Raw genomic sequence first — 27291 nt, 5'->3', positions numbered from 1 at the left:
ATCCCGCTAGACCAACCTCCAACATAATAAAAATCCTGAAGCACCAAGAAAAAGGACACAAGAGACTGTAACACAACGCCATTACAACTATCTCTTCAATGCAACAGTCCCTGCTGTGCTCACGTCAGCAGCACGTGTACTGAAACCGGAGCAAGACAGAGAAGATTAGCATGGCCCCAGCGCAAGGACGACACGCAGCTTTGTGAAGCATTTCACAGGTTTAAACCCCAAAGTTAGCAGAAGGAAAGACATCATAAACATCAGAGCAGAAATAAAGAAAAAGAAATGAAGGAAATAATAGTAAAGATTAATAAAACTAAAAGCTGGTTCTTTGAGAAGATAAACCAAATTGACAAACCAGACTCATCAAGAAACAAGAAAAAGAGAAGAATCAAATCAACAATGTTAGAAATGAAACAGGAGAGGCTGTAACAGACAGTGCAGAAATACAAAGGATCAGAGAAGGCAATGGTGACCCACTCCAGCATTCTTGTCTGGAAAATCCCATGGGTGGAGGAGCCTGATAGGCTGCAGACCACGAGGTCGCTGGGAGTCGGACACGACTGAGCGACTTCACCTTCACTCTTCACTTTCATGCATTGGAGGAGGACATGGCAACCCACTCCAGTGTTCTTGCCTGGAGAATCCCAGGGACGGAGGAGCCTGGTGGGCTGCCGTCTATGGGGTCATACAGAGTCGGACACGACTGAAGCGACTTAGCAGCAGCAGCATAAGAAACTATTATGAGCAACTACATGCCAATAAAATGAACAACCTGGAAGAAACGGACATATTCTTAGAAAAATTCCACCTGAACCAGGAAGAAACAGTAACTATGAAGAAACCAATCACAAGCACTGAAACAAAAACTGTGATTTAAACAATCTCTCAAAAAGCAAAAGGTCAGTACCAGCTGGCTTCACAGGTGAATTTCACCAAACATTTAGAAAAGAGCTAATGCCTATCTTTCTCAAACTCTTCCAAAAAATTTCAGAGGAAGAAACACTTCCAATCTCATTCTACACGGTCACCATCACCCCAATATCAAAACCAGATAGACTTCACAAAAAAAGAAAATTATAGGCCAGTACCACTGATGAAAATAGATACAGAAATCCTTAACAAACAATTCAACAACACTAAAAAGATCAACTTGGGTTTATCTCAGGTATGCAAAGATTCTTCAATACATGCAAATCAATCAATATGATACACCATATTAACAACTGAAAGATAAAAGCCATATGATCATTTCAACAGATGTAGAAAAGCTGTCGACAAAATTCAGCATCCATTTATGATAAAAACTCTTCAAAAGATGGGCATAGAAGGAACCTACCTCAACATAATAAAGGCCATATATGATAAACCCACAGCACACATTATTCTCAATGGTGAAAAACTGAAAGCATTCCCTCTAAGAACAGGAACAAGACAAGGGTGCCCACTCTCTCCACTATTATTCAACATAATAAACTACTCTTATTGTAGTTTTATAAGTCCTAACTACAACACTCAGAGAAGAAAACGAAATAAAAGGAATCCAGATTGGAAAAAAGAAGTAAAACTCTTTGCAGATGACGTGATACTATACATGGAAAACCCTAAAGATTCTATCAGAAGATTACTAGGGCAAATCAATGAATTTAGCAAAGTTGCACAATACAAAATCAATACACAGAAATAAGAACTTGCATTCTTATACACTAACAACAAAAAATCAGAAAGAGAAAGTAAGGAAACAACCCCATTTACCACTACAACAAAAAGAATAAAATATCTAGGAATAAACCTACCTAAAATCACTGCAGATAGTGACTGCAGCCATGAGATTAAAAGACGCTTACTCCTTGGAAGAAAAGTTATGACCAACCTAGATAGTGTATTCAAAAGCAGAGACATTACTTTGCCAACAAAGGTCCGTCCAGTCAAGGCTATGGTTTTTCCTGTGGTCATGTATGGATGTGAGAGTTGGACTGTGAAGAAAGCTGAGCACTGAAGAACTGATGCTTTTGAACTGTGGTGTTGGAGAAGACTCTTGAGAGTCCCTTGGACTGCGAGGAGATCCAACCAGTCCATTCTGAAGGAGATCAGCCCTGGGATTTCTTTGGAAGGAATGATGCTAAAGCTGAAACTCCAGTACTTTGGCCACCTCATGTGAAGAGTTGACTCATTGGAAAAGACTCTGATGCTGAGAGGGATTGGAGGCAGGAGGAGAAGGAGACGACAGAGGATGAGATGGCTGGATGGCACCACGGACTCGATGGATGTGAGTCTGAGTGAACTCCAGGAGTTGGTGATGGACAGGGAGGCCTGCCGTCCTGTGATTCATGGGGTCACAAAGAGTCGGACGCGACTGAAGTGAACTGAACTGATTCTCCTTTCTCATATTTCTTCCAATTAGGAACAGGAACAGTGAGTGGGTCAGTGGTCCATTTGGTCAAAGCCAAATCGACAGTGAAAACAGCTGCATAAAACTGAGGTCATAAAACCCAGTGGTTAGGAGCCCATGTTCAGCAGTAGATGACAATACAAATTTACTTCTACCACTATTAAGCTATGTAAACTTGGACATATCACCCAGGGCCTTTAATCTCAGTGATCTCATCTGCAAGAGGGAATTTAAAATGACATCTCTACCTCACAGAGTTATTTTGAGGATTAGAGAGATAATGCATGTAAAATGTTTTAAGATGTGCCTGACACATAGTGAGTACTTAATATGTTATTCTTATTAGCTAATAAATAACCTTCTGTTATCAACTTTTAGTTAGAACACGTCAAAATAGGTTACTTCATCATGAATTAGGTATGACATAGAAGAAGATTAGCAGTGTTTTTCTTAGAGATATGCAATTCAATTCTTAACTCCATTTGGGTATACAAATATAAGGTTAGAGTGAGTATCTTCAAAACCAAAGCAGTTCAAAGGTTACAAGAGGAGACTTTGGGGCGGTGGGGTGGGGTGGGCAGAACAGATCTATTGTACACTACTGGTGGGAATGCAAACTGGTACAGCTCCTGTGGAGAACAGCAGCATATGCTCTAGAAATCCCACTTCCGGGTACATATCCAAAGGAAATGAAAACAGGATACTGAAGAGATATCTGCATCTTATGTGCATTATTCACCAAAGCTAAGATGGGGAATCAACCTAAGCGTCCACTAATGGATGAATGGATAAAATCATGGAATCTTAAACAAAAAAAGCCAAACTCACAGAAACAGGTTGGTAAGAAGAAAGAAGCTTTCAGCTGTAAGATTAATGATGTCTGAGGATTCAATGTAAACCAGGATGACTACAGTAGACAACACTGTATTAGAGAACTGGAATTTGCTAATGGAGCAGAACTTAAACGTTCTCATGGGAAAAAGAGAGAAATAAGTGAGGTGAGGCACGGTTGTTGTTTAGTCTCTAAGTCATGTCCTACTCTTCTGCAACCGAATGGACTACAGCTCACCAGACTCCTCTGTCCATGGGCTCTCCCAGGCAAGAATGCTGAAAGAGTTGCCATTTCCTTCTCCAGGGGATCTTCCCTACCCAGCCATCAGACCCATGTCTCTTGCACCGGTAGGCAGATTATCTACCACTGAGCCACCAGGAACGCCTTGGATGTGTTAATTACCTATATGGGGAAATTCATTCATAAGGAATATATATTAATATATAAAATCACCACTATACACAGTTTAAATATCTTACAATTTTAGATGTCAACCGTAGCTTCCCTGGCGACTCAGACGGTAAAGAATCTGCCTGCAATACAGGAGACCCGGTTCAACCCCTTGGTCAAGAAGATGCCCTGGATAAGGGAATGGCTACCCAGTCTAGTATTCTTGCCTGGAGAACCCCATGAACAGAGAGGCCTGGTGGGCTATAGTCCATGGGGTCGCAAGGAGTCAGACACAAGTGACTAACACTTTCACTTTTTTTCAGACCTCAATAAAGCTAAAATTAATTTCTAAAAAAGAACATTCTAACACCCTAGAAATCCCTCTTGGGAATCCATTATCTACTTAAATCTATCTTCACCCACAAGAGTAACTATGACTTTTAACACCATTGATGAATTCTGCCTGTTTCTGAAATCTATATAAATTACATAATATAGTTTATACTCTTGTATAACTTGCATCTCTTTGGGGGGTTTGTTTCTGTCTGCTTTTTCAGCTGAGCATTATGTACTTAAATCTGTCCATATTGTTATCTATGGGCTTCCCTGGTGATCCAGCAGTAAAGAACCTGCCTGTCAATACAGGAGACTTGGGTTGGATCCCTGGGTCAGGAAGATTTCCTGGAGAAAGAAACAGCAACCCATTCCAGTATTCTTGCCTGGGAAATTTCGTGGACAGGGGAACCTGGTGGGCTACAGTTCATGGGGTCACAAAAGTCGGACACAACTTAGCAACTCAACAACAACGTATTGCTCTCTATAACCCTGAACATTCACTGGGAGGAGGGACGCTGAATCTCCAATACTCTGGCCCCCTGATGTGAAGAGCTGACTCATTGGAAAAGACTCTGATGGTGGGCAAGATTGAAGGCAGGAGGAGAAGTGGGCAACACAGGACGAGACGACTGGATGGCATCAATGACTCCATGGACATGAGTTTGAGCAAACTCCAGGGGATAGACTTTTATTCCTCTAATTAAAAATATTTAATTGCAATTATTTAATTACCACTCACAGTTTAGGGTTTTGGCTTTCAAATATGGTCCTTATAGCTAAACCAGTATATGCTGGAATAATACACCATTACTACCTTTCTAAATGAACCAGAACACTAAGGAATCAAACAGCAAATAAGGGAAAGTATTCCTTTATAAAATTATGTTAGTAAATGAAAAAGAAACGAGAGAATTAGAATGCTAACATTTTAATTTCAATAAATTAACAGACGGAGACCTGAATATCAACAGCTGCTAACATCATAAAAGGAAGGAAATTAGACACGAGGTGACTCCTAAGGAAATAACTCACCATGCATGACAGAGGGATCAAACCAAGCCTAAGAAAGCCTCTGAATCCAGCTGCCAATTGGAGGAAATTAAAAAAGACGAGGAATATGTTGAACTGTACCATGATGTATGCAATTAGTCAAATCCAGACTATGAAAAACAGATCAAACAGATACATTTTAAGAAAGGTATAGCATATAAACCTGTAGATTGAAATAGATTTAAAGAAACAGTAATTTTTTTTAAATGGTCAAGATTAAACAACAGTATCTGGAACATTTGAAAAAGACTTACTGTTTATTTTTACTAAAAATATTTCAATAATTTAAATATTTAAATGTTAATTAATTACTTTATAATATTTAAAAATAAGAAACAGTAATTCTTTTTTTAAATGGTCAAGATTAAACAACAGTATCTAGGGAGACATAATTGAGTGAGAGTATCATAAACGAAAGGAGCTGATCTCTGTAAGAGTAACTTAGAGGAAAGTGAATGTGAAAGTCACTCAGTCATGTCAGACTCTTTGCAACCTCACTGACTATACTGTCCATTGAATTCTCCAGGCCAGAATACTGGAGTACGTAGCCTTTCCCTTCTCCAGGGGATCTTCCCAACCTAGGTCTCCTGCACTGCAGGTGGATTCTTTACCAGCTGAGCCACAAGGGAAGCCCAACTCAGAGGAAAAGAGTTACTTAAAAGAAGGGATGGGGCTATGATTGAGTCAGGGCACATGGAGGTGCTTCTGGGATAGTTGACAGACTTCTGTGTATTGAGCTGTGTGGTACTTACAACAATGTATCATCTATCAACATTAAAAAAAAAGATTAAAAAATGGGCAGGAGGTCTGAGTAGACATTTCTCCAGAGAAGATTTGGAGATGGCTAACATGCGCATAAAAAGATGCTCAACATCACTAATGCTCAACCAGCTTTATACCCTTCAGGAAAAATCCTTTGTGACTGGATGCTTAATGTCTGCCAGGAAACTGGTAGCCAAGATGTTGAAGTTACAGTTATTTTATGATAACACATTTTCCTTATCTGCCTCTTTTTATTCCATCACTGTTTACCCTTATTTTAAAATATTTTATAGCCATACTTATGATGCTCTTGATTTCTTGATTCCACAAATCAATTTCATTCAAATCCAAAGAGTGCCAAGTCTTTATGTATATTTCATACCAAACTGAATTAGAAGACAAAAAAGTTGAGCTTTCATAATTGCTACAAAGATAAATAACGGAGAAATTTGGTGCTAAACAACATAATACAAAAATATATATATTTATTAGCAATATACAGTATAACTAATAAAACTACCTGAGGAGTGTAATGCTTATTTTTTGTGCGTGTATATCTTTGCAATCTATTTTATATATATTGACAAAAGAGACTGTGAAATACTTAGCCATGGAGAATATATGACCAGACCAGAGCATGTGTAGGAAGGCATTTTGGTAATCATTAACTGTCCTGAAATGACAGACTACAAGTTATGAAGTGTGTCATCTGCACTTTAATCGGGAATATTAGCAAATCTCCAAATGTTAGCCACATTGGTTTCCCTTGTACATTCTTTATGCATGGTATTTCAATGCTATACCTAGGTGGTCCTTTTTAAACAAAACATTTGCAAAACAGGGAGATTATTTGTTTTTAAAGCTTTTGTAAATAAAGGCTTCAGAAATGTTTTCTTACCAAAAAAAAAAAGTCAGACAAATGCAAATCAAAACTACAATGAGATAACGCCTCACATCTGTTAGAACGGCCATTACCAAAATTCTACAAATAGCAAAACACTGGCAAGGATGTGGGAAAAAGGGAACCCGAGCACACTGCTAGTCAGAACGTGAACTGGTGCAGTTAACTACGGAAAACAGTATGAAGGGTCCTCAAAAAACTAAAAATAGAAGTACCATGTGACCCAGCAATTCTAGACCTGGGTATATATCCAAAAAAAAAAAAAACCCAGACTAATTTGAAAAGATATATGCACCAGCATTATTTATAATTGAAAAGATATGGAAGCAAGCTAAGTGTTTATCAACAGATGAATGCATAAAGATACAGAATATTACTCAGCCATAAAAAAAGAAATTCTGCCATTTGCAACATCATCGATGGGCCTATTTAACACTTAGTGAAATAAGACAAACACTGGATATACATGGAATCTAAAAAATAAAACAAACGAATGAATATAACAGAACAGAAACAAACTCACAGATGAAGAGAACAAACTAAAGGGGAAAGAAGCAAGACAGGGATAGGAGATTAAGAGATACAAACCACTGTGTATTAAATACATGAGCAATGATGAAATATTGTATAGCACACAGAAACATGTTATAATAATTTTAAATGGAGCATACTGTATAAAAATATTGAATCACCATGTTGCAGACCGAAAACTAAAACTATAAATCAAACATACTTCAACAAAAAAGCATATATCATCTTAATGCACCGAAGTATATATTGGTTTTATATAGTTTCCTGTATCTATAATTTATTTTACAATAAAAAGAACAGCTTAAAAACTAGAAGATTATAGATAAGATCTGTTTATTTAATAAAATTCATCAGCAATGGTCCAGCGTCATCTGAATTATTTTCAACAATAACTTTCATTCCAAACTCTTACAGTAAATATCATTTCAAAGTAAAAAGACAGAAAATTTGACAAAGTGTGTTGAACTGCCTGTGATTCAGTTGCTAAGTTGTGTCCAACTCTTGTGCCCCCATGGACTGTAGCCTGCCACACTCTTCTGTCCATGGGATTCTCCAGGCAAGAATACTGGACTGGGTTGCTATTTCCTTCTCCAGAGGATCTTCCTGACCCAGGAATCGAACCTGGGTCTCCTGCACTGCAGGCAGATGCTTTACTGACTGAACTATGAGGAAAGCCCTAAATGCCTGAAGCATATCTTAATAATTCTAAAAGAAACTACTCAGTACAATATCCACTCATTGCTCCTGTAGCAGTCTTAACAGCTGCCAAATTTGGCCAATTTAACAAATTTGGGGATGCAGCACATAGCTTGAAGCCAGTTAATTTACTCCTAGATACCTCTTCATTTCACGATTATACAAGCAGTATTCAAAACAGTAATTCACTTATGTAGCTGGGTTAACAAGCTACAGCTGCCAGACTCTTGGGCTTTTATGGATTTCTTCTACTCTCAAAACATCTAGAAAAGTCACCTAAATTTCAGACAGTAATTTGAAGAAACCTTTGGTATCTCACTTTAGAGTTACAAAGTTTGATGATATTCTTCTAAAATTCAAAACTCCTGATTACATTAAAACATAATCATATAGATACTCTTTTGAGGTGGATGTGCTACTCATTTTTCCCTGCCATTCTAAACTAGGTTGAATTAATCATAAATGACAATAAACTATGAAGTATCTGATAGGAAATGAAGCAGATGTGACACGTAAAGAAGCAATCTAGCCCTCGGAGAGCTTGAAATCTAGTTGTAGATATAAGTATGTATTACTTTATGAAAGCGAAAGTGTTAGTCTCTCAGTCGTGCCAACTCTTTGCAAACCTATGGACTATAGCCCACCAAACTTCTTTGTCCACAGAATTCTCCAGGCGAGAATACTAAAGTCGTTAGCCATTCCCTTCTCTAGAGGATCTTCTCAATGCAGGGACTGAACCAAGGTCTCCTGCATTCCGTTCAGTTCACTCACTCAGTCATGTGACTCTTTGCAACTGCAGGGACTGCAGCACACCAGAAGGTTCATCACCAACTCCAGAGTTTACTCAAACTCATGTCCATCCAGTCGGTGATGCCATCCAACTATCTCATCTTCTGTCATCCCCCCTCCTCTCGCCTTCAACCTTTCCGAGATCAGGATCTTTTCTAATGCGTCAGCTCTTCCCATCAGGTGGCCAAAGTATTGGAGTTTCAGCTTCAGCATCAGTCCTTCCAGTGAATATTCAGGACTGATTCCTTTAGGATGGACTGGTTAGATCTCCTTGCAGCCCAAGGGACTCTCAAGAGTCTTCTCCAACACCAAGTTCAAAAGCATCAATTCTTCGGTGCTCAGCTTTCTTTATAGACCAACTCTCACATCCACACATGACTACTGGAGAAACCACAGCTTTGACTAGATGGACCTTTATTGGCAAAGTAATGTCTCTGCTTTTTTAATATGCTGTCTAGGTTGGTCATAACTTTCCTTCCAAGGAGCAAGCGTCTTTTAATTTCATGGCTGCAGTTACCATCTGCAGTGATTTTGGAACCCTCAAAAATGAAATCTGTCACTGTTTCCATTGCTGCCCCATCTTTTTGTTATGAAGTGATAGGACCGGATGACATGATCACAGTGTTCTAAATGGTGACTTTTAAACCATCGTTTTCACTCTCCTCTTTCACTTTCATCAAGAGGCTCTTTAGTTCTTCTTTGGTTTAAGCCAACCTGATCACACAGACCACAGTTTGTCTAACTCAGTGAAACTAAGCCATGCCGTGTGGAGTCACCCAAGGCAGAGGGATCATGGCGGAGAGGTCTGACAGAAAGTAGTCCACTGGAGTAGGGAATGGCAAACCACTTCAGTATTCTTGCTTTGACAACCCCATGAACCGTATAAAACAGCAAAAAATAGGACACTGAAAGATGAACTCCCCAGGTTGATAGGTGCCCAATATGCTACTGGAGATCAGGGGAAATAGCTCCAGAAAGAATGTAGGGAGGAAACAAAAGGAAAAACAACATCCAGTTGTGGATGTGACTGGTCATAGGAGCAAGGTCCAATGCTGTAAAGAGCAATATTGCATAGGACCCTGGAATGAATCAAGGCAAATTGGAAGTAGTCAAACAGGAGATGGCAAGAGAGAACATGGACATTCTAGGAATCAGTGAATTAAAATGGACTGGAATGGGTGAATTTAACTCAGATGACCATCATATCTACTACTATGGGCAGGAAGCACTTAGAAAAATGGAGTAGCCATTATGGTCAACAAAAGAGTCCGAAATGCAGTACTTGGATGCAATCTCAAAAACGACATAATGATCTCTGTTCATTTCCAAGGCAAACCATTCAATATCACAGTAATGCAAGTCTATGCCCTGACCAGTAATGCTGAAGAAGCTGAAGTTAAACGGTTCTATGAAGACCTATAAGACCTTTTAGAACTAACACCCAAAAAATGTGTCCTTTACATTATAGGGGACTGGAATGCAAAAGTAGGAAGTCAAGAAACATCTGGGGTAACAGGTACACTTGGCCTTGGGAGTACAGAATGAAGCAGGGCAAAGACTAATACAGTTTTGCCAAGAGAACGCACTGCTCAGAGCAAACACCCTCTTCCAACAACACAAGAGAAGACTCTACACATGGACATCACCAGATGGTCAACACCGAAATCAGACTGATTCTATTCTTTGCAGTCAAAGATGGAGAAGCTCTATAGAGTCAACAAAAACAAGACCGGGAGCTGACTGTGGCTCAGATCATGAACTCCTTATTGCCAAATTCAGACTTAAATTGAAGAAAGTGGGGAAAACCACTAGACCATTCATGTATGACCAAAATCAAATTGCTTATGACCATACAGTGGAAGTGAGAAACAGATTCAAGGGACTAGATCTGATAGACAAGAGTGCCTGATGAACTACGGACGGAGGTTTGTGATATTGTACGGGAGGCAAGGAGCAAGACCATCCCCAAGAAAAAGAAATGCAAAAAAGAAAAATGGCTGTCTAGGAGGCCTTACAAATAGCTGTGAAAAGAAGAGAAGTGAAAAGCAAAGAAGGAAAGATATACCCATCTGAATGCAGAGTTCCAAAGAATAGCAAGGAGAGATAAGAAAGCCTTCCTCAGTGATCAGTGCAAAGAAACAGAGGAAAACAATAGAATGGGAAAGACTAGAGATCTCTTCAAGAAAATTAGAGATACCAAGGGAACATTTCACACAAAGATGGGCTCAATAAAGGACAGAAATGGTATGGACCTAAAAGAAGCAGAAGATATTAAGAAGAGGTGGCAAGAATACACAGAAGAACTGTACAAAATAAATCTTCACGACCCAGATAATCACAATGGTGTGATCACTCACCTAGACCCAGACATCTGGAATACAAAGTCAAGTGGGCCTTAGCAAGTATCACCAAGAGCAAAGCTAGTGGAGGTGATGGCATTCCAGTTGAGCTATTTCAAATCCTAAAAGATGATGCTGTGAAAGTGCTACACTCAATATAAGCAAATTTGGAAAACTCAGGAGTGGCCACAGGACTGGAAAAGGTCAGTTTTCATTCCAATTCCTAAAAAATGCCAAAGAATGTTCAAACTACAAACATAATTGCACTCATCTCACATGCTAGTAAAGTGATGCTCAAAATTCTCCAAGCCAGGCTTCAGCAATACATGAACCATGAGCTTCCAGATGTTCAAGGTGGTTTTAGAAAAGGCAGAGGAACTGGATATCCAATTGCCAACATTTGCTCAATCATTGAAAAAGCAAGTGAGTTCCAGAAAAAAAACATCTATTTCTGCTTTATTGACTATGCCAAAGCCTTTGACTGTGTGGATCACAACAAACTGTGGAAAATTCTGAAAAAGATGGGAATACTAGACCACCTGATCTGCCTCTTGAGAAACCTGTATGCAGGTTAGGAAGCAACAGTTAGAACTGGACATGGAACAACAGACTGGTTCCAAATCGGGAAAGGAGTATGTCAAAGCTGTATATTGTCACCGTGCTTAGTTAACTTACATGCAGAATACATCATGAGAAACTCTGGGCTGGATGAAGCACAATCTGGAGTCAAGATTGCCAGGAGAAATATCAATAACCTCAGATATGCAGATGACACGACCCTTACGGCAGAAAGTGAAGAGGAACTAAAGAGCTTCTTGATGAAAGTGAAAGAGGAGAGTGAAAAAGTTGCCTTAAAGGTCAACATTCAGAAAACTAACATCATGGCATCCAGTCCCATCACTTCACGGCAAGTAGATGGGGAAACAGTGGAAATAGCGGCGGACTTTATTTTTTAGGGCTCCACCATCACTGCAGATGGTAACTGAAGCCATGAAATAAAAAGACACTTGCTCCTTGGAAGGAAAGTTATGGCCAACCTAGACAACATATTAAAAAGCAGAGACATTACTTTGTCATCAAAGGTCTAGTCAAGGCTATGGTTTTTCCAGTGGTCATGTATGGATGTGAGAGTTGGACTATAAAGAATGCTGAGTGCTGAAGAATTGATACTTTTGAACTTGGTGTTGGAGAAGACTTTTGAGAGTCCCTTGGACTGCAAAGAGATCCAACCAGTCCATCCTAAAGGAGATCAGTCCTGGGTGTTCACTGGAAGGACTGATGTCGAAGCTGAAACTCCAATACTTTGGCCGTCTGATGCGAAGAGCTGACTCATTTGAAAAGACCCTGATGCTGGGAAAGACTGAAGTCGTGAGGAGAAGGGGATGACAGAGGATGAGATGGTTGGATGGCATCACCCACTTTGGGTAAACTCCGGGAGTTGGTGATGGACAGGGAGGCCTGGCGTGCTGCAGTTCATGGGGTCGCAAAGAGTCAGACACGACTGAGGGACAGAACCGAACTGATAAGGGTGGTGTCATCTGCATATCTGAGGTTATTGATATTTCTCCAGGCAATCTTGATTCCTGCTTGTGCTTCATCCAGCCTAACATTTCTCATGATGTACTCTGCATATAAGTTAAATAAACAGCATGACAATATACAGCCTTGATGTACTCCTTTCCTGACTTGGAACCAGTGTGTTGTTCCATGTCAAGTTCTAACTGTTGCTTCCTGATCTGCAGATTTCTCAAGAGGCAGGTCAGGTGGTCTGGTATTCCTATCTCTCAAAGAATTTTCCACAGTTTGTCATGATCCACATAGTCAAATTTTGGCATAGTCAATAAAGCAGAAATAGATGTTTTTCTGGAAATGTCTCGCTTTTTAGATGATCCAACAGATATTGACAACTTGATCTCTGGTTCCTCTGCTTTTTCTAAATCCAATTTGAACATCTGGAAGCTCATGGTTCATGTATTGTTGAAGCCTGGTTTGGAGAATTTTGAGCATTACTTTGCCAACGTGTGAGATGAGTGCAAGTGTTCGGTAGTTTGAACATTCTTCAGCATTGCCTTTCTTTGGGATTAGAATCAAAACTGACCCTTTTCCAGTCCTGTGGCCACTGCTGAGTTTTCCAAAATTGCTGGCATATTGAGCAGCACTTTCACAGCATCATCTTTCAGGATTTGAAACAGCTCAACTGGAATTCCATCACCTCCACTAGCTTTGTTCATAGTGATGCTTCCTAAGGCCCACTTTACTTCACATTCCAGGATGTCTGGGTCTATGATCACAGCATCATAATTATCCGGGTTGTGAGGAGCTTTCTTGTATAGTTCTTCTGTGTATTGTTGCCACCTTTTCTTAATATCCTCTGCTTCTGTTAGGTCCATACCATTTCTGTCCTTTATTGTACCATCTCTGCATGAAAGATAATGCCATCTCCCGCACTGCAGGCAGATTCTTTACTATCTGAGTCACCAGGGAATTCCCTTTAATTACTTAATTTTTTTTAATGCTCTGGAAGTTAGACATGACTGAGCATGCAGGTACTTTGTATATAATAGAAACTCCAAGGAGGAACAAATTTTATGCGACTTGCAAAGTGACACAGGTCTGCACATGCAAATCATTTAATAAATACCAAAGGAAGCGAACAATCAACACAAAGAATTGACGAAGCTGTACATATACAGAGAATTGCATAGTCTCTCAACAACCAGCAACATAAAATTTGCTCCTCACCAAAAAAGAGCCCTAAAATCTGAAAACACACACACCTGAACATGTCATAGATTCTAAATGTCACATTTTTTTCATATCTTAGCTTCTCTGAAAAATTGATAGCATGCCGTAGTTTAAATGGTAGCATTTTTCCTTCTCTAATAGCTAAAATAATTGTGAACCTCAAGCTTTTTAGATTTGATCAAATATATAAATTGGTTCTAAGCAAAAATATGTAACACAACCTCAAAATTACTTACTTCATGCAAATTTATATACAGAATTATAATTTTATTATAAATAACAATTTTTAAAAGTAATGAAAGCCAGATACCTTTTACTCTGAGGTCAAATTCCATGAGTTCTGATTCTTAACATTTCAGAACATAAAAGAACATAATAATAGCCACTACAAACTCATATAGCACATATTCCATAAAATATACAGCATGTATATTCTCTAATATTACTGCAAATGGTATTGTGAGGTAAGCAACTTCAGGTAAAGTTTCTCAGTTACAGAAATATTGAAGATATTCTTTCCTTTTTACACTAAAAGCCAGCAAGCTTGGGAAAAGAAAATAATCTTTGCAACTGTATTTTTATCTATAAATGGAAGAGTAAAGTAATGAGCATATTAAAGAATAGAAATTTTACTGAAAAACAAATAGAAAGGGAACAGAAAAGGGGTTATTTTCATATTAATCAAATTAACTTCATATTCACTTATAAATTACTCCAAAGGAAAACTCATATGATTACACAACGCAGTAGCATAAAACAAGCAATCTGGTGTATTTTGTTTTGACTGGGGGAAGATGCCATGGTTTATTAAAAAGTAAGCAATGCCTTACTTTCAAAAAGTAGCCAATGCCTCTCACCGTGTAGCTAGGGAAACAGTTTACAGTCTGCTGGAAAAGTGCAACAGGCATGAATAAAACTGCTGACGCAGAGGCTTAAGCACAGCACCCTTCACTTGAAAGCATCACTAGTCTAATTAGAATATGAACTTACATCAAGTAAAGAGCTTCCCTACCAATCTTTTACCATTACTGGCATCAATATCTGACTGGAAAAGATTTGAAACTAATAAGATGTTAATCAATTAAGGGAAGAATAAACCTTAAATCAGTAGGAGGATCTTTATGTATGAGTGCACTCACAAGTACGTATACATGCTTGTAGAGGAATTATGATAGTCAGGATAGGAATTAAGAATGGGAATTACAGCAGTCAATGATCTGACTTTTGCTGCAGAGGTAACCTCAGAAGTCTTTGCAGTCTCATGCTGCCTCATTAGAAAAGGACACAACATTTGTTATTGCTTTATGCCGGTCACCGTGCTAGACGTTTTATGTGAATTCTCTCAATCTTCAAAAATATCCTATCATCAGATTAATTAGTAATATCCTCACATAATCAAAACTCAGTCACCCAAACTTGACTTAATTTAACAAGTTAGCCTAACCCCAAAGCCCCTTTCCTTTACTGTACATGGTCATATACAAATATAAACTTGAATGTACACAAATACAGTTCAATACATGATTGATGACAAAGCAATGAAACAACTAGAGACTACTGTCTCTTTTTCTACAAAACATGTTTTTGTAGTTGAGAATTAGTTCATTCATTTATCATTAAGGGATGAGGTCAGTATAATGTGAAAGTCACATTGGTCCAGAAAGAATGTTCTCCAGCACAGTAATGATTGAAAGACATTAGGGACAGGCCTTCTCACGGAGAGAGCCTCAGCAATATATGGTGACCTAAAGGAGAAAAAACTGTGGTAGAGGACAAGCAGAGGCCAGTTAATGGCTTCAAGAACTGCCAGGAATTCTACAATGTTCAACTATCTGGCCAAGCTGTGAGTACAGGTAAATAAACCATGAAAATATTTTCCCCATGTTTACTTTTTCTTAAGAAAAAGGGGGTTAGGTAGAGAGGACTAACAAAGAAGGCTACATCTTGGATCAGAATTTTTAATTTGTCTTAAACAGAACTGAATGCCCTTCTGGACCTACATTTCAAAGGTGAAGACTAACTGATGTAGCAATGTTAAGCTATATTAATAATTTTATTGGACTTGTTACCAGTAAAGACAAAACGTGTTTTGCCTTACTTTATATAAAGGTTAAGACCTAGTAGAAAATGTTAAAAATTGAGGCATGTAAAGAAATATTTTAAAGTGTCTATAATCTCATCATCCAGAGATAGTCACTTTATAAATTTGTTGTATTTGCTTCCAGTCGCCCTCACTACAATATGTAACAAGTACGTATTTTCAAAACTGATATCATGGTAGGTTAAACTCCAAGAAGATGCTGACGTTAAACCAACAGATCTACAAAAATGGCAGTTTCATACAGTTCAACTTAATATCATATGAACTATATATGTATGGACATATACATACAATTTTATATTCTTTTTTTGAGACTTTATATTAAATCATTATTATTTTTTACATCTTCAATATTCTTCCCAAATATGACATTTTAAGGCTGGATAGTAGCCCAAACAAATAGATGTAATAAATACTTTTAACCATTTCCCTGATATTTGAAATTCAATTGTTTCCAATTTTTCACCATTCCAAATGATGCCACTATGAATATCCTTGTGCCTAAATCTTGTGCCTAAGTAAGTGTCTGACTTATTTCCTTAAAGTAAATTCCTAGAAGCAAGCTTACTAAGGAATCAAGTTTATGAACAATTTAACAAGTTCTTAAAAATCCTACCATCAGAAAATTTACATTACCAATTTATATTTCACCGCTAGTGTATGAGATTGGAGAAGGCAATGGCACCCCACTCCAGTACTCTTGCCTGGAAAATCCTATGGATGGAGGAGCCTGGTGGGCTGCAGTCCATGGGGTCGCTAAGAGTCGGATATGACTGAGCGACTTCACTTTCAGTTTTCACTTTCATGCACTGGAGAAGGAAATGGCAACCCACTCCAGTACTCTTGCCTGGAGAATCCCAGGGACGGGGGAGCCTGGTGGGCTGCCGTCTATGGGGTTGCACAGAGTTGGACACGACTGCCGTGACTTAGCAGCAGCAGCAGTGTATGAGATTACTCATTCCATCTCAAAACTGTTTTTAACACTCTGGGAAACGATTTTACAAATGACCTATGGTTTGCAAACCAAGTTTGAGAGAAAGGAAAGCTGACAGGCAATGCAGAGAGACAAAGTAAAACAGGAGTACATTTCCAACGTTCTCAATACTTGGCATACATACAAATCCCCTGAGAGGATTCTTTAAAAATGAAGATCCCTAGACCCCATTCTAGTGGTTCTGTCAGTGGCTCTGATGTGTATGTGTGCTTTTAACTACTATCCTGAATGACACAGATGCAAGTGATCTCTGAAGCACACTCTGAGAAACATTACTGCAAACTGACCACAAATGCTTTAAATGAATAATTACTGCAACAATGAGAAGTATATTCCAAATAACTGAATAAGAGGGTAATATACATCACTTTCTTCTTATTCAAGACACAAATATTAAGTAATCATATAATGTCTTTAGACAAAAACCTGGCTTAATCTCTGCAGTCACTGTTTAACTCAAAGTGCAAATACTTTGAAAACATATCAAAGTATGGCATTTTAATTATCACCAAAAACAAAAATATGTAGGTATGAGTTTAAACGTTGATTCTGCTATTTTCTAGCTGCGTGATTTAAGGTAACTTACATAACCTCTGAGTCTCAGTTTCCTCATCTTTAAAAATGACAATAAAAATATCTATCTCATAATGACATAGTTAACGTAAGACTGCTTAGCATAGCATCTGCTCCAAGTTAAAAGTTCTATAAATGTTTGTCATAATTATTATGATATGATCACCACTTCAAATGTACCTAATTCAATCAACCCACAAATCACTTTGCCCAGGCAACAAAGAGGACTGTGTTCAACTTATCTGATAGGCCATACATGGAAAAATAGCAACATAAAGGCTGCCTTTAAAATAAAAATGATGAGTAAAAAATATGGTAGGTACCGAAACAAACTCTTTAATAACATTACCTTTGATAGGATAAGAAAGACTGGCAGCTCTAGAAATGAAACCCAAATTTGTTCTTTTAAAAACGAGGGTAATTATCTAGAATATTGAATTTCGAGAAGATAAAAGTGTTCCTCTCCTCATGCTCCCCCGCCATCAAAAAAACATGAAAAACATTAATATCACCTAAAACCTGCTTAAGAAATTTCATCCTTCCTCCTAACTTCAACTTGCTTCCAGGTCAAGTATTATAATACCTCACACTGGAATGAGTAAATTGATTTCTTTTTAGTCGACATTTTAGAAGCATGCTTAAGGAACCTTAAAAATGTTCGAGTATAAACTGATTAAGGTCATCAAGTAGATCAGTGACAGGAGTCTGATTAAATCCAAGTCTTTTAATGGTTGATCTAGAGCTCTAATAAAAGGCAGTTCCACTAGGGTTAGAACCTCACCAACTGAATTACCTAATTATTTCACATGAAATACTGCTGAATTACAAAGCACACTTATCTCCTATCTGTTATCACCAATGTTCTAAAAAAGTAGTCAACACTTTCGGTATTGACTTCCTTCCCTCCTATTTAAATGTACACCACTTCAGTGAAACTTATATCAATGACTGATTTGTTGGTAATCTACCATTCAACATTTCAATATATATGAAATTTCAACATATCTTTGATGAAATCTCATGATATTCACACCCTTATCCTCATGTTATCAGTGTTCATAGAGGTTTGGGGTGGGGGGGCAGGGGGCAATAAACTTGTTACCATTGAATAATAAAAGATTATAAACTCTAGTGTTTAAATTACATTACCATCTTCTATAATTAAACTTTTAAGTATCTGGATTTAGGAAAAGTGCAGAGTGATACTGGAAATATTTTCATCTTTCAAGGGCAAGTATTTAAGTACATTACAAAGAAAAGCTGCCTTCCCAGGGAGGTCTGACTGTAATATACAATGGCAATTTTATGCTCAATTTCTTCTATAGCAAATTACTAACACTGATTAATTAATGTAAATGTTTTAGATGTGGTTGAAAGAAATAGCATCTCTATCATGGCAAGAACAAATACATGGTTAAATAATGTAAATTAGCGAAGGAAAGAGAATTCAGCACTTTTATATATCAAGTTCTGTACAAAATACTTCATATGTTAGATAGTTAGACAAGTAGAGGAGTTGGTGAGGAATGTAGAAAGGGGAGATAATTTTCCTTCCTCATGTAAAGCCCTAAGCAGAACTTTAAAGTTGTCAAAATCTTAGGCACCAGTTTCTGAAAGTCTTTTACAGAACACTAGTTCTATTTTAAGCTTTAGTCTTATACTTCTATATTTATAATCAATTGTTTTAAAATGCATAAAAGATGAAAATAAAGATTATTAAACTATAATCACTGAAAATTCATAATCGTGGATAACAGGTTTTTAAATACTTATATTCTTAAACACTACTTTAAAATAGCGTCTATGTTTCCATCAACATTCCTTAGAATTGGTCCAACTCGATTTTCTAAATGTTGTTACATCTATGAGAACACTAAGAAAGCAGAAGACCAGAAAAGAATAGACAACTCTAACAAACCCCCAGTACAAGGACTCACCACAATGCCAGTACCACAATTATAGCTAGAGTTTAAAACTGATGAAATGTACATATGTGAAGAATATTCTGTTTCACTTAGATGACACAGGTTAACATAAATTGTTATAGTTTAGAGATGTGTTCTCATGATCAATACCAAAGTATGCTGATACATATGTTGACGCTCAACTAGGAGTAGGGAGCAGAGATTATATTTCATTATATTCAAGGCTACTTTTGATGAATTGATGGATGAAATAACACCTAATCTCTAACATTTCATGGGGGCACTCAAACTAAGTATAAAATTTACTGAGGTCACCCAAAACTTAAAGCACAGGAAAGAAAAAAGAGAAACTCACTATTCATTTTTAAAAAGACATGCTGCTGCTTTAAGCGGCCAGCAGCCTCACAGCAACTCCGGGCTGCAATCACAACATCCATTAGAGAGCTCCGCTGCTCAAAGCGAGCAAGCAAGTGGTTGTCAGTGCAGCTAGTAAATCACCTGATCCTATTACAAAATCAATTGCTGCAGTGCATTTCCATTGCTACACAATCTGATGATGACAAAATGATATTGGATAGCTACTGCAAGGTCAAGAAAACTGCGAAGAACATCTTTAATTGATCTTTTATTTTTAATTATTTGGTCCTAGTTATAAGGCATCAATTTTAATTGCATATTTTTATTTGAAATAAATCTATGTAGTTACCTTTGGTTGTCTAGGACATTCGGTGGATAATCTCTGCAACTGGTCTGATGTATGGCTACCAGAGAACACATCGGAGCAGCAGGTCGAACGGCTCAACCTCTTCATTAAGGAAGAAACAACGCTGCAGCCACAGCCACACATTGACTTGTTCATCAGACAAGAATTTAACTTAAAAATTCAGAACTAGTAATGTCCCATGTATACTCAAAACTGGCTAACTGCCTCATTCTGCAGCCCTCTGGCTGAAAGAAACACTGTTAAAAAAAAGAATAAAACAATAGCTTCCCTACAGAAGATACCAGCCACAAACTCATTGTCAAGAAGAACTCAATATTAAAAACAGAAGTCTCCCGGCTACTCCTTAGAAAGAAGGTAAGGTGCTTTAATATTTCAAACTGTTTTATATTAAAGCCCAAATACTTAATAAAGGAGCAAACTCAAGATAAAATATCCCCAAATTATACTAACCACTCTTTCTGTCTTCCATCAGTTTAGATCTGTTTGCCTACTCCTCCGGCTCAGCCTATCCAACCTGTTCCCTCAGTAAATGCCCACTGTCTCAACAACCAACAGGAATGAGCCCCACCCTTGCTTGTCCCCATACACTCAGTTCAAGAACCGCTCAATATCTGGAAAAGAACTGCTGCTGCATTGCTTTGAGAAACAACAGGGAGCAAATTACTGGACGGATTCTTTAACTTACCAATCAGAACCGCTGACCCTTTCTGACTCTACAATTCAGGAAGCCTGCCAAACGCTCAAAGTAAGAATAACAGCTGATTTTACTTCTATATTGTAGATTAATTTATAGGATTGTTTTCAATCTTGTTATTCAATCTAAAAGAAAAAAGACATAGGCATAACTATTTTTTAAACAAAATTTAGACAGTAGCTAATAATAATCTTTGAGTATGGCTTGAAGAGAGCAGGATGGTGGTTGATAAGCAAAGTAAAAAAATTCCTTCTGAATACTGCACTTGAACTTGAGAATTATGGAGCAATAAAATACTATATCAAAGACAGTCGTGTCGATAATGATAGAACAACTAAGAAAGAGAATCCAAGGAGGCCCCTGCTATCATAAATGTTAGAAGAGTTAAAATGAGAAGGAAAGGGTGGGTGACTTTATAGACAGTTATTGATAATAGATGATAAGCCACCAAAAACCTGGTTGCTTTGATACTAAATCTTCTCCCACCTGTTTATCTGCATCTCATTAAAGATTCAAAAAACACAAACCACCCTGAAAACATAAACACTGTTAAGTATGTTAGCCATCCTCTAGGATTTTTTGCCAATAATATATGAAGATATATATATATACACATCACGTTATTATAATCCACCTTACAATTTCCAGGAGAAGAGAGGGTTACATTGATAAAAAATCATTATAGTTTCTTCCCAAACAATTAGACTTCAAAACAAATGTAACTTCATGAACATTCATAGACCCACAATTATCAGTCTTTGTTAACAGCATTCTTTTTGAGGAAGAAGTCTAAGAACTGAAAAAAAAATCTTGTATTAAAAATGTATTTAAAAATTGTAAAATGTATTTAAAATTTTTTTAATGTTTAAAAAATAGCATTAAAAAACTTTCTATTTTCTGTAGGTTCTTTATTTGCGTATGTCTCATGCTCAGTTTCTTTGGTTTAAATCTAAAAAGAGCTAGCATCGCCTCTTCCTTCACCTTGCACTGCCCTTTTGAAATTCATGTAAACTTAAATCAATTTCCAGAATGTCGAAAAACAGGCATGCACTTCACACTGCATCTTTACAAAACCTTTTGTAGATAAAGGCTGTGAAAACAAACAAGCAAATAATGCAGTAACCTTTTACTCGCCTGCTGGAGGTACTGTCTGCTGCACAGAATTTTAAATCCTCATCTGCAGATGCAATTGAGCTGGGATTGCCAAGAACCCTGCTTTTCCCGTGCTGCTGCTACACAGCTATTCATCGAAAGAGCATGTTACATGGAAAATGTGAAGTACTATCAGTTTAAGTTTCTTATATGATTTAAAAAAAGAACTTCTAAAATCTAGCTAAAGCTGTGCTCTATCACATTTTCAGAGGCATGTCAGACACGCTGGGGGAAAAGGTCTTACTGCTGTTAATGCACTCCTCCTAGCAAACATGTGAGACTGGGAAGCTTAGAGAGGTAATGAAAAAAATTAATACATATCTTAATATAAGAACAATGTATTGAGTGTTAAAACCTCATGCAATTTATATCATCAACAAATATATAGCATGCCCATAACAAACTGAGGTTTTTCATTAGCTTTATAATTAACAAAGACTTTAAATAAATCATTGTGACAAGCATCCATAAAAATCCCCACCAAATGATGCTAATGAAAGTAAGTTATTTTACTAACTACTCAGCATCAATGTTGTTTCTAAACAAAACCATGAAATAAAAGATGGAAAAGTATAGATTACTACTTGTGAAGTAACTTGATGTGCAGTGCTTCATTTCCCTCATTCCCCATCGATACCCTCTGGATCTTACACTATTTATAACTCAAAGAGAATGTAAGCAATAAGCGCTATTTTCATTATCTATTATTTTTCCTTCCAGGTCAGCTAATTTAATGCACTATTGATTCTCAGGTTGCATAATGACGGAGGCAAAAGGCAAACCAACAAAGAGAAAGCTTTATAAACGGTCAGAAAAGAAACACAATTTATGGGGGAAAAAGTTAATAATCATCTTTGGCTATAGTTCTATTTACCAAGAGGTAGACACAACATTAATATTTGCTCACTAATGACACTGAGCATCACAACTACTTTTTAATAAATTGATTGCATTTTAAAATTGTGCTTTTCCCCTTAATTGCAAGTAACTCTGAATATTCAAAAACTTGTTTTAAAAATTTTAACCGTCTATTACCACTGAATTAATTTCTAATTCTTTAAGAAATAAGGTGACCATTCTACTACATGGTAGGCTATAACATGAAATCTACAAACAACCCTGCAAGTCAGGGCACACTTCCTCAATGCCCAAACATATTGATATATATATATAAGTAAGCACCAGCTAACTTCAATAGCTCCCCTAAAGTTAAACATATGGAATAGAAACACTCAATTGATCCTATCATATTTTTTAATTTTTTTCTTTCATTTAAAAGACTGTATTGCCACATATAGCAGCCCAGTGAGAAATTATTCCAGCAGTTCTCAAAATATGGACTTAGGGGTGGTCTTCGAAACTCTCACATGGTCTATCAAAATTGTTTTCATAATACTGAGATGTTATTTGTTTCTTTCACTCTCAGTCTCTCATGAGCATAGGATGGAAGTTTTCCTTAGACCACTTGGTTTGTAATATTTTAATAGACTGAATGCAGAAGCAGGTAAGAGGCCTCAACTGTCTTTCATTAAGCCAGATGTATCTGCAGAAACATACCACAATGTCATCCTTCTTATTAACTCTTTTTGCTTGGAGAGAATATAGATAATTCCTTCAAAATGTATTAATTCCATGAACATGCCAATTAACAATTAACAATTATTTTTAAGTGAATTTAAAGAACTAATACAATACTTTTAAAACTTCTCAGTTTTACTTTCTAATAGGATAAATACTGAGAAATATAACCCAAATAAATCAAAGCTCTTTGGGGTCCTAAATAATTTCTAAGAGTGTAATGTGGTTCTGAATCCAAAAAAGTTGAGACTCCTTGCTCACATTTTTCCTTCAGTCAAAGCTTATAGTTTGGGGTTATAAAAATGACTTCAGCAATTTTAAAAAGCAGTCATTTTTAAAACACTCATTTTAGAATATCAAATATAAAAAGTTTCTGAATTTTCACTGTTGTCATTTTTAATACACAACTTGAAGTCATCTTAATTATTGAGTACAATTATTATCACCTGTGTCTCATAGTAACGTTAAAAACTAAAACATTTTTAAACATAGTAGATAAACTGATCGTTATTATGCTCATACAAGACATTAAAATCTAGTTTGAGACACATATACATAGAAAAAGGGAGAAAATCAGTTATTAGAAAATGGAAAAATGTACAATTATATACTTTTAACACAAAAAGAAACCATAAGAACAGTTTCTAAAATTCATCTTGCCCATATAAAATTACTAGTTTTAAATAATTTTTTTTTCCTGAGAAGAAATACATAACCTTCACATAAAACACCGTCAGTCCTCCACATGGACAGAAGCGGAACCCACAGATACAGAGGGCTGACCGCACTACACCATTTCTGTGAGGGACTCAGCATCCACGAACTTTGGTGTCTGAAACAAATCCTGCAGACACCAAGGGGCAGCAGTCCATCTCAAGACGTAATAAATAAATCAATGACTGGCGGAGGGGAACCTTTAAAGACTATATGAAAGACACTTACAGTAAGATAGCAATTGCTTTACTACAGAAATTAATTCTAAGGTAACAATTTTACTGGTGTTACACAGTAAGGTAACAATTACTTTATAGCAACTTTTATTGCTGAGATGTTGGATATTTGATATATTAAGGCTTTAGAGTCAAACATGGAAGAGATGGCTTATCACCTTAAATTTTAATGTACTAGGCCACATTTTGCCCTGTTAAGGCCCATAAGATTAACTGTCAAAAGTTCTCTTTAGTTCTGTCTTTGGCCAAATCCCATGTCCCTAGTGTTGAAGAGTTTTAGTTCCCGTTCGTTCATTCAGTCATTCAGCTATAGACTAAGCACCAGCCATATGCCAGCCAGGGGTAGAGAATGAAGAAGATGCAACGCACAAAACAGATACAAATCCCCCCTACCCTCATCAAACTCGTATTTCAGCAGGAGAAGACACACAACTACACGTGCCTACTATAGGAGATGGTGTAGCTCATAAGAAGGGGGGGGAATGAAATGGTCAGAAAAGCCTCATTTTTCTTACCAGAAATAGAAATACTTTGAAAGATTTAGGAATATTATTCAAGATATTACTAATATTGCTCTATTTGTTATTCTTTTTGTTTTTACCAGGTAAATTCCAGACATCATGTCACTCTCTTCCCCCCGCCCACATATCTTTAATTTTATCCCTGCCTTATATAATCATAAAATCACCATATCACATATCAAATTAAATTTCCAAGGTAATAACTAATATTAGTCAGTATTCAAATTTCCAAGACTGCCTCAAAATGTCTATTTTAGGTAATGTGATCTAAACAGAATCCAAAAAGAACTACTCTTGATAAGTGGTTCTAGGTTTCACACATCTCTTGAGAGCAACTCCCCTACTCCTTATTTTCATCCCACTGACTTGCAGAAACCTCTTTAGTTTTCCTATATCCTGAAACAGTCTGTATGCTGCTTTGCTATATCATTTACTTTCTCCCCCAATCTTTCCTATTTCCCACAAATAATAACTGATAATGACTAGTCCATATTCCAAACTCAATAGAAATATAAGAGTTTTAGGTAGCAGACATTCAAATCCAGTAATTTTTAAACACTGCTGAAATTAATTTGAAACATTTAACATGGTGCAGTAGCTCTGAAAAGACAGAAGAGGGAACTATAATATTTAGTAATTCTACACTTAAATAGCATTAACTTTTGTTTTAAACCTAAACACTGAGTTTCAACTTGGCAGTGGTTAAAAATACAGTAGTGATAATTGCTTTATACATCCTCCTTCCAAAAACAAAACTAACACAAACAAAAACCCCTAGATTACAGAAGAAAAAGATTTGGAAGAACAGAGTAAAGACTGAATGCACAGATATTTATAAGTTGTATCACACTAATAAATAACAACCATTAACAGAAGCTACCATTTTAAATTACTCTATCAAACAATGCACTTCCATTTTCTAAATTATTTTATTTAATAATAAATGAGGATATAGGGTAAAACCAATGTATGTTTTATAATAATAGTTCAGTTCAGTCGCTCAGTCATGACCGACTCCTTGCGACTCCACGGACTGCAGTACACTAGGCCTCTCTGTTCATCACCAACTCCCAGAGTCTGCTCAAACTCATGTTCATCGAGTTGGTGATGCCACCCAACCATCTCACCTTCTGTCGTCCCCTTCTTCTCCTGCCTTCAATCTTTACCAGCATCAGGACTTCCCTTGTGGCACAGCTGGTAAAGAATCTGCCTGCAATGTGGGAGACCTAGGTTTGATCCCTGGATTGGAAAGATCCCCGGAGGAGGGCATGGCAACCCACTCCAGCATTCTGGTCTATAGAATTCCATGGACTATACAGTCCATGGGGTTGCAAAGAGTTGGACATGACGGAGCAACTTTTGCTTTCACTTTGTAATAGTAAGTTTAGTTAAACATGTTTTTAAAAATAGTTTTCTTGAAGTCATAAGGAAAATCCAGAAATTAAGGGTCTTACAGCAAGTTATTTTTACATATCCATTTAGTCACAGGGAAACAGCAAAAAGACTTTAATAATCACATTTCAAGAATAAGCATATTCTACTAAAATGTTTGCTCTGAAAAATACTAATATTTTATTAAAATGTAAATTTTATTTATATAAAAATACAATCTATCACTTTAATTAAAGCTGAAGTACTTTATGCAAACACATAAAACAGCAAAATTTACACACACATGACTGCCACTCTACTAAGACAAGACACAACAGAGTTAGCCAGGTAACTACAGGGCAAAATTCAGGCAAGCCTTCTGTTTCAATCTAATAAGGATCTCCTTTGCTCCAGTTTCCAATAACACATTCATTTCCTTTGAAACCCCCACCAGCAGCATCATTAACGTTCATATTTCCACCAAAATTCTTTTTATGACAACTTAGATATTTCTTTAAGAAGCTACAGGCTTTCTTTACCACTCTTTTCTTTCCTCTGAGTCCTCATCTTCAGCATCTCTAATGTCCATATTTCTGTCAACAGTTCGATCAAGGCAATCTAGGCTTTTCCTATCATGCTCCACAAAATTCTCGTCGCCACAATTTCAAAGCCACTTCTATATTCTTAGGTATTGGTTACAGCAGCGCCCCCACTTCTGATTAGTTTCCCATGTCTGCTACCTCACATTACCACAAATCTGGGGGTATATAACACAGTGAAGTTTATCATCTTGAGGTCAGAAGACCAAACTCAGTTTCACTGGGCTAAATATCAAGCTGTTAGCAGGGGTGCTCCTTCTAAAGGCTCTAAAAGATCTGTTTCCTTGCCTTTATTAACTTTCAGAAAGTACCTGACTCCTTGTTCCTGGTCCTTTCCTCAATCTTC

General features: G+C 37.1%; 1 protein-coding gene and 1 non-coding gene across 2 annotated transcripts in view; one reads left to right on the top strand and one right to left on the bottom strand.

The window, feature by feature from the left end:
• Positions 1-27291, bottom strand: part of FBXW7 (F-box and WD repeat domain containing 7) — a 153465-nt gene that overhangs the window by 109018 nt on the left and 17156 nt on the right. The window lies entirely within an intron of this gene.
• LOC138094217 (U6 spliceosomal RNA) lies at positions 116-222 on the top strand. Its single transcript, XR_011146245.1, has one exon. It is a non-coding gene; the product is annotated as a U6 spliceosomal RNA (small nuclear RNA).

Source organism: Capricornis sumatraensis, chromosome 17 (assembly GCF_032405125.1).
Source record: "Capricornis sumatraensis isolate serow.1 chromosome 17, serow.2, whole genome shotgun sequence".
In the NCBI taxonomy this organism is placed as follows: Eukaryota; Metazoa; Chordata; class Mammalia; order Artiodactyla; family Bovidae; genus Capricornis; species Capricornis sumatraensis.
The sequence above is the reverse complement of the archived record's forward strand: the minus strand, read 5'-3'. Positions and strand labels throughout refer to the sequence as shown.